At 28.8% G+C, this 14,409-nt stretch overlaps 1 protein-coding gene and 1 long non-coding RNA gene across 2 annotated transcripts in view; one reads left to right on the plus strand and one right to left on the minus strand.

The window, feature by feature from the left end:
- Window positions 1–14,409, minus strand: part of LOC122523052 — a 54,498-nt gene that overhangs the window by 33,779 nt on the left and 6,310 nt on the right. The window lies entirely within an intron of this gene.
- LOC122523055 lies at window positions 578–4,173 on the plus strand. Its single transcript, XR_006305238.1, has 2 exons — window positions 578–651; window positions 4,124–4,173. It is a non-coding gene; the product is annotated as an uncharacterized LOC122523055 (long non-coding RNA).

Consider the following 14,409-nt stretch of genomic DNA (forward strand, 5'->3'; position numbering starts at 1 on the left):
GTTAACTCCTCGACGATCGAGTAACTTCGAGAAAAAGTGTGTGATAATACTTATTAGATTCTGGAGTGTGTAACTATAAAAGATATTTTTCTTCTATTTATTATTCCTATATCTGTGAGAATTTACTACAGAGAATATATTTTTTATTTTTTATTATATCTACGTATTTTTTTTTATATATGTATTTATTAATTATATTATTCGTATTATTTATATATGTATATATATATAACCTGTTAAAATATTATTATTTTATTATAATATGTATATCAGTATTTTTGTTTTGTTTTAAATTATATCGGATATTACTTTATATATGTTATATTTATAAAATTATATTATTTATATTATTGTATAGTGTATATATATATATATTATTAATTTATTATTGTTACAATTTTTCTATTTATTATTATAATATTATATTTTATATATATGCTCGTGTGTGATATGTATGCGTATAAGAGAGGGAAGTAAACGAACGAGTTTTCTTTGCACGTGAAACGAGAGACGTTCACGCGTGTTCCACGAAGCCACCTGAAAGTCAAGACTCTCGTATTGCGTAGGTTGGCTTCAGTAGGTAGTGTATTTCCAAGCAAGTATCTGACGATATTGAAGCTCTACTGGTTGTCTGCTACTCCCACCAACAATGTAGGTAGACTGCTTTCTTCGTTTCACAAAAATCAAGTTTCACCCTTTCCTCGATTTCCGTCTTATTTCCCATCTTGGTTAATCTCAACTTTTCACTTCGTTTACGAATATATTTCTATTTATTACACGTTTTTTTTGTGTATATATATATATATAATATTTAACACATTTAATATATAAATTGTATTATTTTGGTATATATTATTAATATTATTTATTAAAGATTGATAATTTACACAGGTAGATAGTGAAAAATAATTAAATTCACTAAAAGTAAATAAATATAAACAAAATTGAGATATCATAGATTATGTTATAAATTATACTTAATGATAATTAAGTACATTAGTGTATGTACCCTTTGTAAACAATGCCCGGAAACTCTCACACTTTTTGAACAAAAAATTACCGACTAACTTGAATTTTATATGCACGTAATACACCTGTACCTATATCAAGAACGCGGAATCTCTGATAGATGCGATTCTATGCATCGCAGAAATACCAAACGTCTTTCTAATGTAAATATATTATACTTCTGCTAATGAAAATACAATACTTCTTTAGAATTAACTATTTTATTTATACGATCAATTAATGATTTCTATCATGAGATTTCATGATATTATTTATTATTAATTATTAAAGTAAATTTATTTGTGAACAAATTTTACCATAGAACAATGAAAATCATCATAAAGTTATTATGAATGTGTATGTTGAGTACATACATATATGAATAACGAAATTCAAGAAGAAAAGTTCGAGTCAATTCTAAACCGTATCAAAGACTATAACGATACGTTGTCTGAACTCGTCCGTTGTCTACTACGCATTCTAAGCTGAATTCCAAATAACCATAATTCCATAACGGTTGTGAACGTTACCCACGTTCGTGCGATTTCTTCTTCTTCGTCTTCCTCCTCCTCCTCCTCCTTCTCCTCCTCTTGCTCCTCTACCTCATCTACCACCACCTACTCGACTATTTCTTCTTGTGAGAATGACCTTACTATAAGTATATACATGTATATACATATATCCCTAAGTGTCTTTCTACCCTGACGATTTTACAATAAGATAACAAGTATTACAACAGTACCTTGCGTGACTTCCTATCGACCACTACTAATTGAGATAGGTTTCTATGTATGTCTGTGGGAGTATGTGTTTTTCTATAAGAACAAATATGTCTTTATTAATTTCATTTATTTTCAATAATAATTTATTGGTAATTTAGGATTTGTGTATATATGTATAACTAATATTGTTAGAATTACTTGATATCTTAATAATTATTTTAAATCTAATAATTTTTTATATATTTCAAAATTCCAAAATAATATATTTATGTGTATTTAATAATCAAGCTAATTAGTATTCAAATATAATCCACAATAATACAAATTTCTACACAAAATTTACCTAATACGTAATAGAATATTTCAACATATCCCATTATCTAAAAAAAACATCTTATTATTTCTTTCAATCCAATTTTATCGATTACATAAATGATTTTAAAAACATATGTTACAAAAGTCATTACGATGTACCAACAACCACGCAATCATAGTTAACATTGAACATTTGATCGAGACGAATTTTTTTACCGAACTAATCGATCATGCATGAAGTTGCTTCTTTTAAAAGAAAACCATATTCTCAACTAACAATAAGTTTTAACAATCTATTCCGTTCGAATCTATGCGACGGGGAACTATGAATCGAAACGATCTAACATGATCGATACTAACAGGATTGACTAGGTCGCATCGAGTGTATATAATCAATTCCTTTTTTTCTTCCTTTACAAATCTTTCAGGATGAATGCATAAGTGTGAATTGCTTCGGGCAAATCACCAGGACACGTTTCTGTTCTATATTATTCTTATTTTAACTATAAATATATATCTCCACTATACTTTAAATATAGTTACTTATTCTGTAAGTATGTACTGGATAACGTTCACGCTCCGTTTACTACGGGTCAACAATGATACTACCATATTTAAAACTGTCAACCGTCTCTCATTTACGATCTACCGCGCCAACGGAACTATTTTAATGGCGTGCGTTCACCAACTGAAATTATGATTACGAACAAATGCTTATCCTATCCATATTTTTTTTTTTTTTCTATTAATTCTCACCTTTTATTCGAGATCGATGAGAGAGATGACAAAATTTGTTAAAGTACGTTCTAATTGTTAATAATTGTTACGATCAAAAATTATATTACTGTTATTTACGAGAGACATTTTTCTTCATTTAATATTAGATCGAAATAATATCGATATGAATTTTTATTTTTCGCGATATTATTTAATATTTTAATAAATAATAAAAATTTTAGATTATAATTTAAAGAAATACTTGAATATATATATGTATACGTAAGTAATAAAATTGCAACGATTACTTAATCGTCTATGAAAATAATGATTTCTATAGTAAATAAAATTTCTAATTATAGTCTAATAATGATTTATTCGTGTACTTTGTTTTTTTTTTATTTTTTTTTTCTATCCGAAAGGATCGTCATCTTAAATAGGTATAAAGGAAAATTAGCTACGATCGTGGGTGAAATCGGTAAAATCAAACGATTTGAATGTTATCTCTCCGTAATTAAATTCACCATCGAGCTTAATGCCTCATAAGGAACGGTGTACCGTTCGATTCAAGATGGCGATACAGCCAGTTTCGATCGTACATTATAACTTCTGCTGATATAAGCGTGTTATTTACGTAGTCACACGTAGTTATGTATGTATATAACCAAGAGGAACCCACTTTCCTTCGTTCCTTCTTTAATGAATGCCTTGTGACGAATAAATATCGTGAGAGGAACCTTCGAGAGATGTTTAATAACCGGAAAACAAAAACAATCATCCACACGCTCACCTCGTCGTTCCATGCTTATTAAATATTAAAATAATGAAATTTTATTTTTATACCGATTATAAATCTGATTGGGTAATATTTTTACTTCAAATATATGTAAATTCATTTTTTTTTAATTTTGAAATTCAAATTGATCGCTTATTGATATTTAGAATTAACAAATATTTTTTGTCAATAATATAGTTCGTATACTAATACTATAGAATACTAATTCTTAGAAATACTATATTATATTAAACGCTACTATAGTATTAGTATTAACATTTGCGTATGGGATGTAAAAAGAAAAATATTATTGTTTTATAATATAATCTGCATCTTGATTGAATATTAAATTAAATGCTATTATAATACTATTATTGACATTTGCATATAAGGATTATAATGAGCACCATTCCTTAATAACAAATCAACATACAAATATCTGATAGATAATTTGAAATGGATGAACTAGGCCATCTCGCTTTACCAAGCATTGAAATAACCTATCATCACGTTTCGCCCAAGCATTAAAGTCTCCAAACGCATATCGATTAATAGATGCAGTAACAAAATATGTAATTGATTACAGATTGCACAGGCGGAAAACGTATAATTTTCTATCTTAAGAAAATATAAAAAGGAAAAAAATGAAAAGTTATTTGAGCTCCTAAGGAAAGGAAAGAAAAATAAGGTAAAAATGAAAGACCCGTCAAGACCGATAACGAGAATTCGAACCGGTCGCAACTACCATTTTTCCTAGTTTTTGCTACTCGAAGAACGGTTTCGTCGAGAGAAGTCAACCAACTAAGTGACCTCCTCCTTCTCCACCTCCTTTTCCACCTCCTTCTCCTCTTATTCTCAAACAGGTTCATCGTATTTATTAAAAAACTTAAAAAAAAAAAAACAAATATTATCAATATACTTCAACAAAAATAATTATAAAAATATTAACAAAATAAATATTAAATCCAAAAGCTAATTATTGATTTATTTTTAATTTAATTATATCATTATATTTTTATTGGCCATATTCTCACGCAACAGTTATTTATTCTAACGTGTTCCGACTTAACTATTATTTAATCTGCTATTGTTTTAATATTTGAAAAATTCTTGTAATAATATTGTCGTGTCATAGATGATATCATAATAGTATTATTGGAAAAATGAATTATTCTTTTTTTCTTCATAACCGTTTGACAATTTTCACAAGAAGAATTTCTAAGAAGTAACCCATTGAACGTTGCTTAACTTGACGGATCTACTCGACTGTCACATTCCAATCGACACAAAGTACCTAGACTGGTATTAATTACTTAGGCCTATAAGCTAAAGTGACACCACGGACACGGTACAGATACGTTAGAAAGATACGACATCGTATTACGGGACTTCTCATTCGCACACTTCTCACGTGATTACGACGATGCATAGCCGGAATGTAGTCTCATTGACTACGATCAATAATACTCAGAATTCGAATTTAGAATTCAACTCCTAAATGGCTTTTTTCTTTTCTTTGACACACGCCATTTAACAAATAGCTCGTGTAAAGTTTCAACATTTTTTCTAAAAATAAATATTATATTTACATAAGATAACGACAGAATCAAATTTGCTTTAAATTTAATTTATAGATGAAGTTTGAAATTTACAATTTCTTAATATTATAACAATTTGTTAATATTACAGAGATACAACGCAGTCATAACCAAAACGTCAAAATACGAACATTTCAGGCTGGAACTTTAAATCAAACAGAAATCAACATCTTCTACCTAAATCCTAATTTACAATAGTTTAAATGTATATATATATAAAATGAGTAAACGTTAAGTCAAATGTCAAAAGTTAACTAAATAAAAACAATGAAAATAATTGAAGTATAAAGTGTGTTAAAATGAATACTTTAAAGAGTCATTTAGTAAAATACAGAATTCTTATTACAGAGTAGCAATTCGTTTAGTAAAGTTCATCAGGCCGTTACTCTGACGTGGCCTCTAAGAATCTTACTGAGTCTCGTGAATGAGGAGAACTAGGCGAGGTCAAAGCTGAAAAGACTAGTCTTCTTTCGATGATCGTTTCTTGTCTCGTCGAGTGATGGGGGGACCCAAATTGTACACCTTTTAAGTCCGTTTTCGTCAGTGAGTTAACCATCATTTACACACACATACACACAAATGTATACACTATCTTCATTTTTATAGTCAAAAAGATACACAGAGAGACAAAAATTTACAGTTACACAGTACACAACCATATACATTAAATTATACAACAAATACAACTACACAGATATACAATATACTAATCAGACAAATACATAAGTTACCAAGTTATCAAGTATTCAACTATACATATACACAAAATCCACACTCGTATAGTGGATAGCAAAATTACAAATACATACATAATATATGTATATATATATATCGACTGGTATTCAACTGTTAGCTTTCCTATTGACACACTTTTGAGTTACTCGTGTCGTAATAAACCAGGGTCGGTCAACCTTTTTTTTTCCTCCTCTTCTTCTTTTTCTCTTAACTTTTGATGCTTTCTCTATTAGTCTTCGAAGATCTCAGCATATATCACGAATTGACCATGTTGGAAAGCCAATGTCCGTTCTTCAATGGTCGTCTCTCTTCGATAGCAACTGTTTAGTTGAGAACAGACTTTACCATTGGCTAACGGGTCGCACCTCGAAGCCTGCTCTGAATCGTAACAGACCTTTTGTTTGTTCCTCTCTTTTCGATCAACTTTTCAAACTCCGGCTCGTCAGTTCGTGGCTTAAATGGAACGTAGCCAACTGCTACTATTGATGTTCGATGCAAGGACGTTCACGTAAACGGGACAATGAATGACTGCACTAAATACGCTATCGAACAATAAATGAAAACGTTGTTGTTGGAATTTCTTTTTTTATTTTTACTTTGTAATAAGATTTTGTTTTTTTAATTTTTGTCTTTATTTTTGATTTAGAAATTATTTCGAGGAACCGTTTGGTAGGGTTGATGAATTTAACAAACAATCTTTTTCATAATTTTCTTTACAACTATTATTCGATCGAATACAAATTTCTTAATTTTTTTTCTTCTTTATATAATTCTTCGGCTTAAATTTTCTCATATTTTTTATTATTTTTTTTAATTATCTCTTTGCCATTTTGCAATAGATTGAGAAAAAAAGAAATTATAGATAACGGTACGTGCTCGGAATATAAAAAAGCTCGAGCATTTAAGCGATATGGTATCGCTGTTAGGACGGTGAAAGGATCAAGAATTCCTTTGGCTGTATAAAGATTTGCATACACAAATGCAGAAACGCTAGCATGTAGTAATAGGTATACGTATGTGTGTATGTATGCATATATCGAGTCTAATCCCAAATTCGGTATATTGACATGGAAACTGTTTGCTATACACAGCCTCCAGTCTCTCCTAGATTTCTCTTCAATGTGGTTTGTGTCTTTTATATTTACAGATGCTTAACAATTACGGTTAATTTCGGATAAATGTGTTTTCTTTGTCTTCTGCAAGATTATTTTTCATCTCATCGACATCTTCTTCTTTTTAAGGACAAATTAGGACGCTGATTGATATTTTGTAAAAAAATAATTTCTATTTTTAATGAATTAAATTAATTGCTACCAAAATATATTCCAACAAAGGAATAAAAAAAAAGAAAAGAAATGGAAAAGAAGAATTCGAGTATAAGAAAAAAAGAGAATTCAGAAGTTAATTAAAATATAAAAATATTCGAGTTATCGGTTTAAAAAGGAAAACTAAAAAAATAAATAAAACGCTGCAGAAAGATCCGAGGGAATAGAGAGCAGAAAAAAATTAGGCTGATAAAATGCAGACTTTAATTAAAATACCAAAAATAAATGAGACATCGGATAAATTTAGGATACAAAAAAAAAGTTAACAAAATTGTCAATAAAAAAATTCGAACAAAAATGAGAGAGACAAAAAAGAAGACCATTTGCGAGAGAACAAAAATACGATAATACGAATTCGTCATCAACAACAAAAAAACAGAAATATTGAAAATGTAAAGGAATTAAATTAAATTCAAGTTAAATCCACACACACGCGGAGTAAATTAAAAATTGAAATAATTAAAATTAAATGAAACAATGGATAGTTGAGTTGTCGATTAAATATAGACAAATGTTAAATAGTGGGAGTAGAATTATTTGATTATGTCAGTCATGCGTCAACGTACGATCACCGTGACTTGTTCGATCGTCATCGAACAAGTGACCTTAAACAGGACGCACACCTATTATTGCACGGTTAACATAAGCGATTTATATTATTCCATTCTCGAGGCAGCACGCGGTGATGGCGACGGTGCATCGAAACAGAAAAGGTTACTGGGTTTCGTATTACGTAATTCTATTCGATATATTCTTCATATAGTAGTCTGTTAACGCTAAGCAAAAATATTTCCTCCAATCAGGGGATACAAAAAAATAGGGACTGATATTGATTGATTAAAAAAGAATTTGTCTATAAATGTACAATTTTTCTCGTCAAAATTATTAACATATCCGTTGATCAATATTTTATGTTAATTTTTTATTATCATTGATTTGGTACGCACCGGTTTTATTTTTACTTTATAAAGTGAGACTTCTTATGTTCTCTTCAAAAGGTACGTATAATTACTATTTTCTCCAATCCAGTGACATTTCTGTACTTTTTACGAAGAAAAGATTGGTGTTTGCCTTTCACTAACAGTTTTCTGTTGCATTCTCTTCTTAAGTCGATATAACTTTGCAAAACTTTATCTTACAAAGAATATTCTAGACATTTGACATTCGCGCATTTGGTAAACTCAAATGGTTTAATGATATTTATAAAATCACAAGATTGAAGAGTCTGCATATCCATTTTCTAGTCATATACTTTATTATTACCTCACATTAAAAATTTATGAAAATATATATTTCTTTTTAATTGCATTTACAATAAAAATAAAAATAAAAACATATTTATATAACTTTCAAAGATATCAGCACGGATTTATTATTTCTTCAAATCCTTACGCGATTCCGTTTTTTTTATTGATTACAAAGAAAAATAAATTATTAGATTCAATCATAGTTGAAAATTCATGGTAATTTTATGCGTTCAAAGTCTACGTTTGGTCCAAACGAGGTCTCGTTTTTATATCGATTTGCTATTCCTTTCTCTCTTCCTTTCTTTTATTATTTTTTATTTTTATTTACAAAAAAATGTTTTTTATTCCTCGTTGGTTGAACACGTTCAATGCACAGAAACGCCAGGAGCAACAGGCGTACATAGTATACATAAGCACATATGTATTATACGTTCGTGCGATGCATTGAGGTCTCTTTGGAAACCTGTTTTGTCGCCGCTTTTGAACGTCGATCGCCATTCTCCGTACGTGATAAGCCTTCTACCGAAAATTTTCATTTTTATGACTTTTCTACCTTTCCAGATAGATGATACTTATGACGAGTCGGTTAAGTTCAAATATAAAGAAGAAGAGAGAAATATAATTGAATACGTGACAAGTTTACGTGAAAATGAGATAAACATTTTTCTAACGCGACTTTATCACGTCATCAATATTAATTTTAGAATATAGTTTTATTTGTCAAAAAAAAAAAACAAAAAAAAAAGAAAAAAAAGAAATTCTTTCCGAATGAAATTATAATTTATTTTTATGTTATCATCCTTGGGTAAAACCTAAATAATTCGTGTGAAATTATTATATAAATAATAATTAGTGAATAATTAATTAGATTTTGTAACAAATCATTATTTAATGCCACTTAATTTATAAATATATATATATATATATATATATATATATTTTTAGTTAAAACTTTTAATTTTTCTAAAATTATTTTTAATTAAAATATAAAAAAATTGTTCTAGCTAAAGATGACAAAAGTTTTTGATAAATTTGATAATACATTCAAGCGATTGGACATTCCCTCTGTTTTTCTTCACCCAAGAAACTGGATCGAGCTAGCGCGAAATATGAAAAAAAAAATCCAGAAGCGTAAAATTCGAAAGTTAATGGACAGGCCACGAACCGTGAACGAGCAAATCCAATCGTTCTTAAGTGCTAGCGCAACCTTCGAATGTATTTGATATTCTCTATGTGATACTGAACTATTCCAGTAAGTAGTAAGGAAAATCATATTTACGACGTTGAAACGATTCGATATCGAGTCATGCGATAGAATTCCTCCTAGGAATTCATGGGTACTACGATCGTTGCCCCATAAGAATATCCCGTCAGCCAGTTTTAAAACGTTTTCTAAATATAAAAAAAAAAGAAAATACCCTCCGATATTATTCCAGTTTGAAATGCTATCGTTCAAGGAGCACGATCTTGACACGATTTTCTTCTCAAACGATCTCCGATATTAAACTTCGATTTAAAAAAACAAATTTATTCTTACTTCAAAATAATTCGAATTAATAAATAATTTATACAAGAGTATGATTATTATTATATGCCCAATTAATTTTTCTAAATATAATAATTAATAGACCTAACTAAAAAATACGATAATTCAAATTCAAAAATACATATTACATTAAATAACGTTTACATTTTGTAATAGATTTTTTACTTACAAAAATATTAAATACATGATTAAAATAATATAAATAAACAAATATTCCAAGTATCAATAACACTAACCAAATACCATTACGATAATAATTCAGAAACAATATATTAAAATGAAATTAAATTCAATAAATTCTTCGTAAACTTACAATAATTTTATAAACCCCAACATATTTCCAACAAACGCGACAAAAAACAAATATCAGAATGACAAAAAGCCAATTATTTTAATAAACTTTCGTTATGAAAGAGAATCCCTATAATTACTAATTAATATCACCAACAATGAATAGAGAAAGTTGTGATCTGAAAGTCGAAGTGAGATTATTTTGGAGACTCAGTCCTCAACGAGTACAATTACTTCCGTCAGAAAGGAAGGAAGGCGATACACAATTCGTTTCCTCTTTCCCCATATATTATTTTTTTTTTTTTGCACTTTTCATCATCTTATTATTTACCTGACCATCAAGACGGATAGACGAAGTCTCGTAGTAGGCAGGTAATCAGCGAAGCGTAAAACGAGACTTAAAGTTGAGCTGAGAAACTTCAAAGAAAGAATAAAGAAAATAGAAAAAGAAAAAATATAAAACAAAAAGAGAAAGATGCGTTTTCTTTTTCTTATTCGTTTAAATCAGTCTTCTTGATATTCTTCCACCTCTACCTGCCCTTCCCTCTAACCCCCCTCCCTCCTACATCTGTCATTTATTTGTAATACCACCTTGGTGTTTACTTTCTACGAGACAATCAAAGGGAGTATCTTCTTTCTTTCCTTCCTGTGATGCTTTCACGATTGTCTTTTGGTTTCTCATGCACCTGGCTCCTCGAATCCGCCTTAAGGCCACGACCATAGTTAACTTATGGTGAAACGTTCTATATACGTATGTATATTTATGTACACTTGTATGTAGATAGTTTGTATAGATAAATACTTATATACATATTCATTTAGGTTTTATATAGATGTATATATACAATACAGGTCAAAAGTTTGAAATTACTTGCTGATATCTGTAAAAATCGAATACACCGATAAATCTTGGAAACGATCTAAATATTGACAAGTTGAATTCAATATTTTCTTATTTACATAATATTCTTGTATAGTTTATAGACACAGTTTAAGGCAATCCTAGGAATAAACTTTTTCATTAGGATATTATAATTTCGACATATTTTTTAACAAATATCTTGTTTCTCGGAATTTATATAGAGACATCAGACTTTTGGCAGGTAATGTATATACATGCATACATACACACACATATATATATATATATATCTGTACATAGATATTTTGTTTTAATGGAAATATATGTGAACGTATATTTTCTATGGTTGTATACACATACATAAGTGTTCCCTTCTTCACTTCTTCCAAGAAGCTAATGTGAACGTTAGGGACAAACGACGACAAACGAGTTCGTACTTACTTATGAAGTATTTATGATGGTACCTCACTCGTAGAAAGTTCTTGCGCTAAGAATTTTATCAATAGTGAGTGAGCATATAGATGGACGGATTAGAGATCATTTTCATTACAACGAAGAAAAATAAAATATAATAACAAAGTTATTTCTGAACGCAAGAATGGTAGTCATTAAACTGATGATTAAAAATAAAAAAAAAAATAAAGAGAACAAATGTGAAAGATAAACAACAAATTCATAAAACTAATACCGAATCTACGCGATCTATTAGTCTTGTCTATAATAAAAATATAAAAAATAAAAAGAAAAATTAGAAAATTAGTTGTATATTACTTTCTATTTAACTAGTGTTAAAGGAGAAAAAGTATGCGATGAGACGAAGAACAAGTAATCTCTACAAACAAGAGGAATGCTCGGTGCTTACCGATTATCCATAAGATTAATAGCAAATAAAAGAGAGAGAGAGAGAGAGAGAGGAGAGAAAGAAAAAGAAAAAACAAAGAATCCGTTAATCAACCATAATTTGTCTTTTCTCTTATCGTAGAAAGTCTCGACGTTCGTTTAAAATTATAAACTATCGCGGATACTTATGGTATCGAGTAGGATTTATTTTGAGATACTCTATTCCGAGTTTAATATTTTCTATTCCAATTTAAAAGGACAACCATATTTCATACCGGTTAAGGTTCGTCGCGAGTGAAACGTGATAACAATTATTACGTTCTCTCGACCAATATACACATAGAAAGAAAGAGAGAGAAAAAGAAACGGGTACCGATCACGATTTTTTTGTGAACAACACCACCAACATCACCAGAACCACCACCAGTACACCGTATACCTTACTTTCCATTTCACTGCGATCAATGTTACGAAAGTGTACGCCATTTGTTGTACACCAAGCGAATAGAAATTAATCTTAAATTATTCCGCTTCCTTTCCTTTCTTTTTCTTTTCTCTTCTCTTTTCTTTTCTTTTCTTTACTTTACTTTACTTTACTTTACTTTATTTTTTTTTTTCTATTTAACCTAACATACATCTAACAATCCCACAATACACATTAGCAATGTTTCCTTTTTAATTACGCTAGATTCGATGTGTTTTACATATTGTTTGAACTTAGGTCACATTGATACAGAGAGAGTTTAATGAATTTTTCACTTTCGATGGATTTATTACCGGAAATAAGACTACCTCTCCTTTGCCATTGCACTAACTTAATTTAAATATTTATAAGAGTCAAAGATGAGACCGTGGAATATGTGGAATATTTTTTACTCGTTTATCTATTATACTTGACTATTAGAAAATTTATATATTATATCTAGATTCTTGTTTTGTTTTACATAAATGACTTGTAAGGGAAAGTTTCGAAAATAAATACATACGATTAGAATTGAATAGCACGATTATACGTATTTCTGATAGTCGATTATTTTCTTCGAGAAAATATCATGGATCGTTGATCCGAATCATTGATCTATCTATTAGTATACTTATCGAGTACATTTTAATTAAATACATTTTATAGAAATTTTATAACGAAAATAAACAAACGATTTTCTTCGAAATTAATTTCATACGAAATTCTACACAAAAATGAAATAAATTATAAATTTTATAAAAATAAAATCCTATAAAGAAACGAAATAGAAAAAATTATCAAAACAAATTGACAAGAATAATAATATAAAATTCGATTGTGTGTGTGTGTGTGTAGAAATAATAAATAGTGTATACAAATTCTGCAAAGAATACGTATTGATTTTAATGCGAAAATAAATGAAATAGATGAAGAAAGGGTGAAGATACCGAAAAAAAAAAAAAAAACAAAAAATGATATATCGTATTTAATTTATCGACTCTTCCTTGATCATCGATACGATATCTCGTGGTTTAGAATTCTTCTAAATGTTTTTGCAATCTTAGTTACAGACGAGATAAATATAAATACTTGTAGATCCATGCAAACCACAGATCGGAAAGTTGATGCTGAATCCACGGGAAAGAAACGTCAATTTAAGTACGAGACGACACACCTTTTTTCTTATATTATTTTCCCTATCACGAATCATCGATTCTTTTAAACTATAAAATCATCCACACAAATGCACACATACATATTCGTACCGTGCATAATAACTTCCATATATATATACATCATACAAATCATATATAACTACACTCACATATTTTAAATCTATAAACAAATTATACGCATCGTGCACGAATACACATGTACATTTATATCAAACATTAACACCATCATATACATATATACATATATATTTTTTAATTCATAATATTTTTTTTTTAGCGAATATATATTATATAAACAAATAAATATTTGCATAATCTTCGTAAATGTATTTACACATACGTAAAGATATATTATATAGTTAAAATGTGTATGTATAATGTATACAGATAATATGATGTGGCTATAAGTATGAAAGAAATGATACTAAGAACGAAGGAAGAATCTAAGTATTTACCTGCGTGATGCAATTCGCGGTTGCACGTCCTGATATTAAATGACTTTCTTAGTTTTTTGTGTATCCTTTTTGAACATCACCGTTCGATATTTGTTTCTCATTTAACCGATAAAAATGAATCTTATAACGTATATATCATTTTTTTTTTCTCTAACTCGAGAATATTTTACGATATTCTTTAATATAAAAGTAATAAAATAAAAAAGCAATAATAATATAATAATAAAAATTATACGATTTTGTATACATAATAAATAAAAATGATATTCTCTTTAAACATAAAAATGATTTTAGAAATGAAACAACCGATGATTAATAATCGTATATAATTGATT

Source organism: Polistes fuscatus, unplaced genomic scaffold (genome assembly GCF_010416935.1).
Source record: "Polistes fuscatus isolate 324 unplaced genomic scaffold, CU_Pfus_HIC Scaffold6, whole genome shotgun sequence".
NCBI lineage: Eukaryota > Metazoa > Arthropoda > Insecta > Hymenoptera > Vespidae > Polistes > Polistes fuscatus.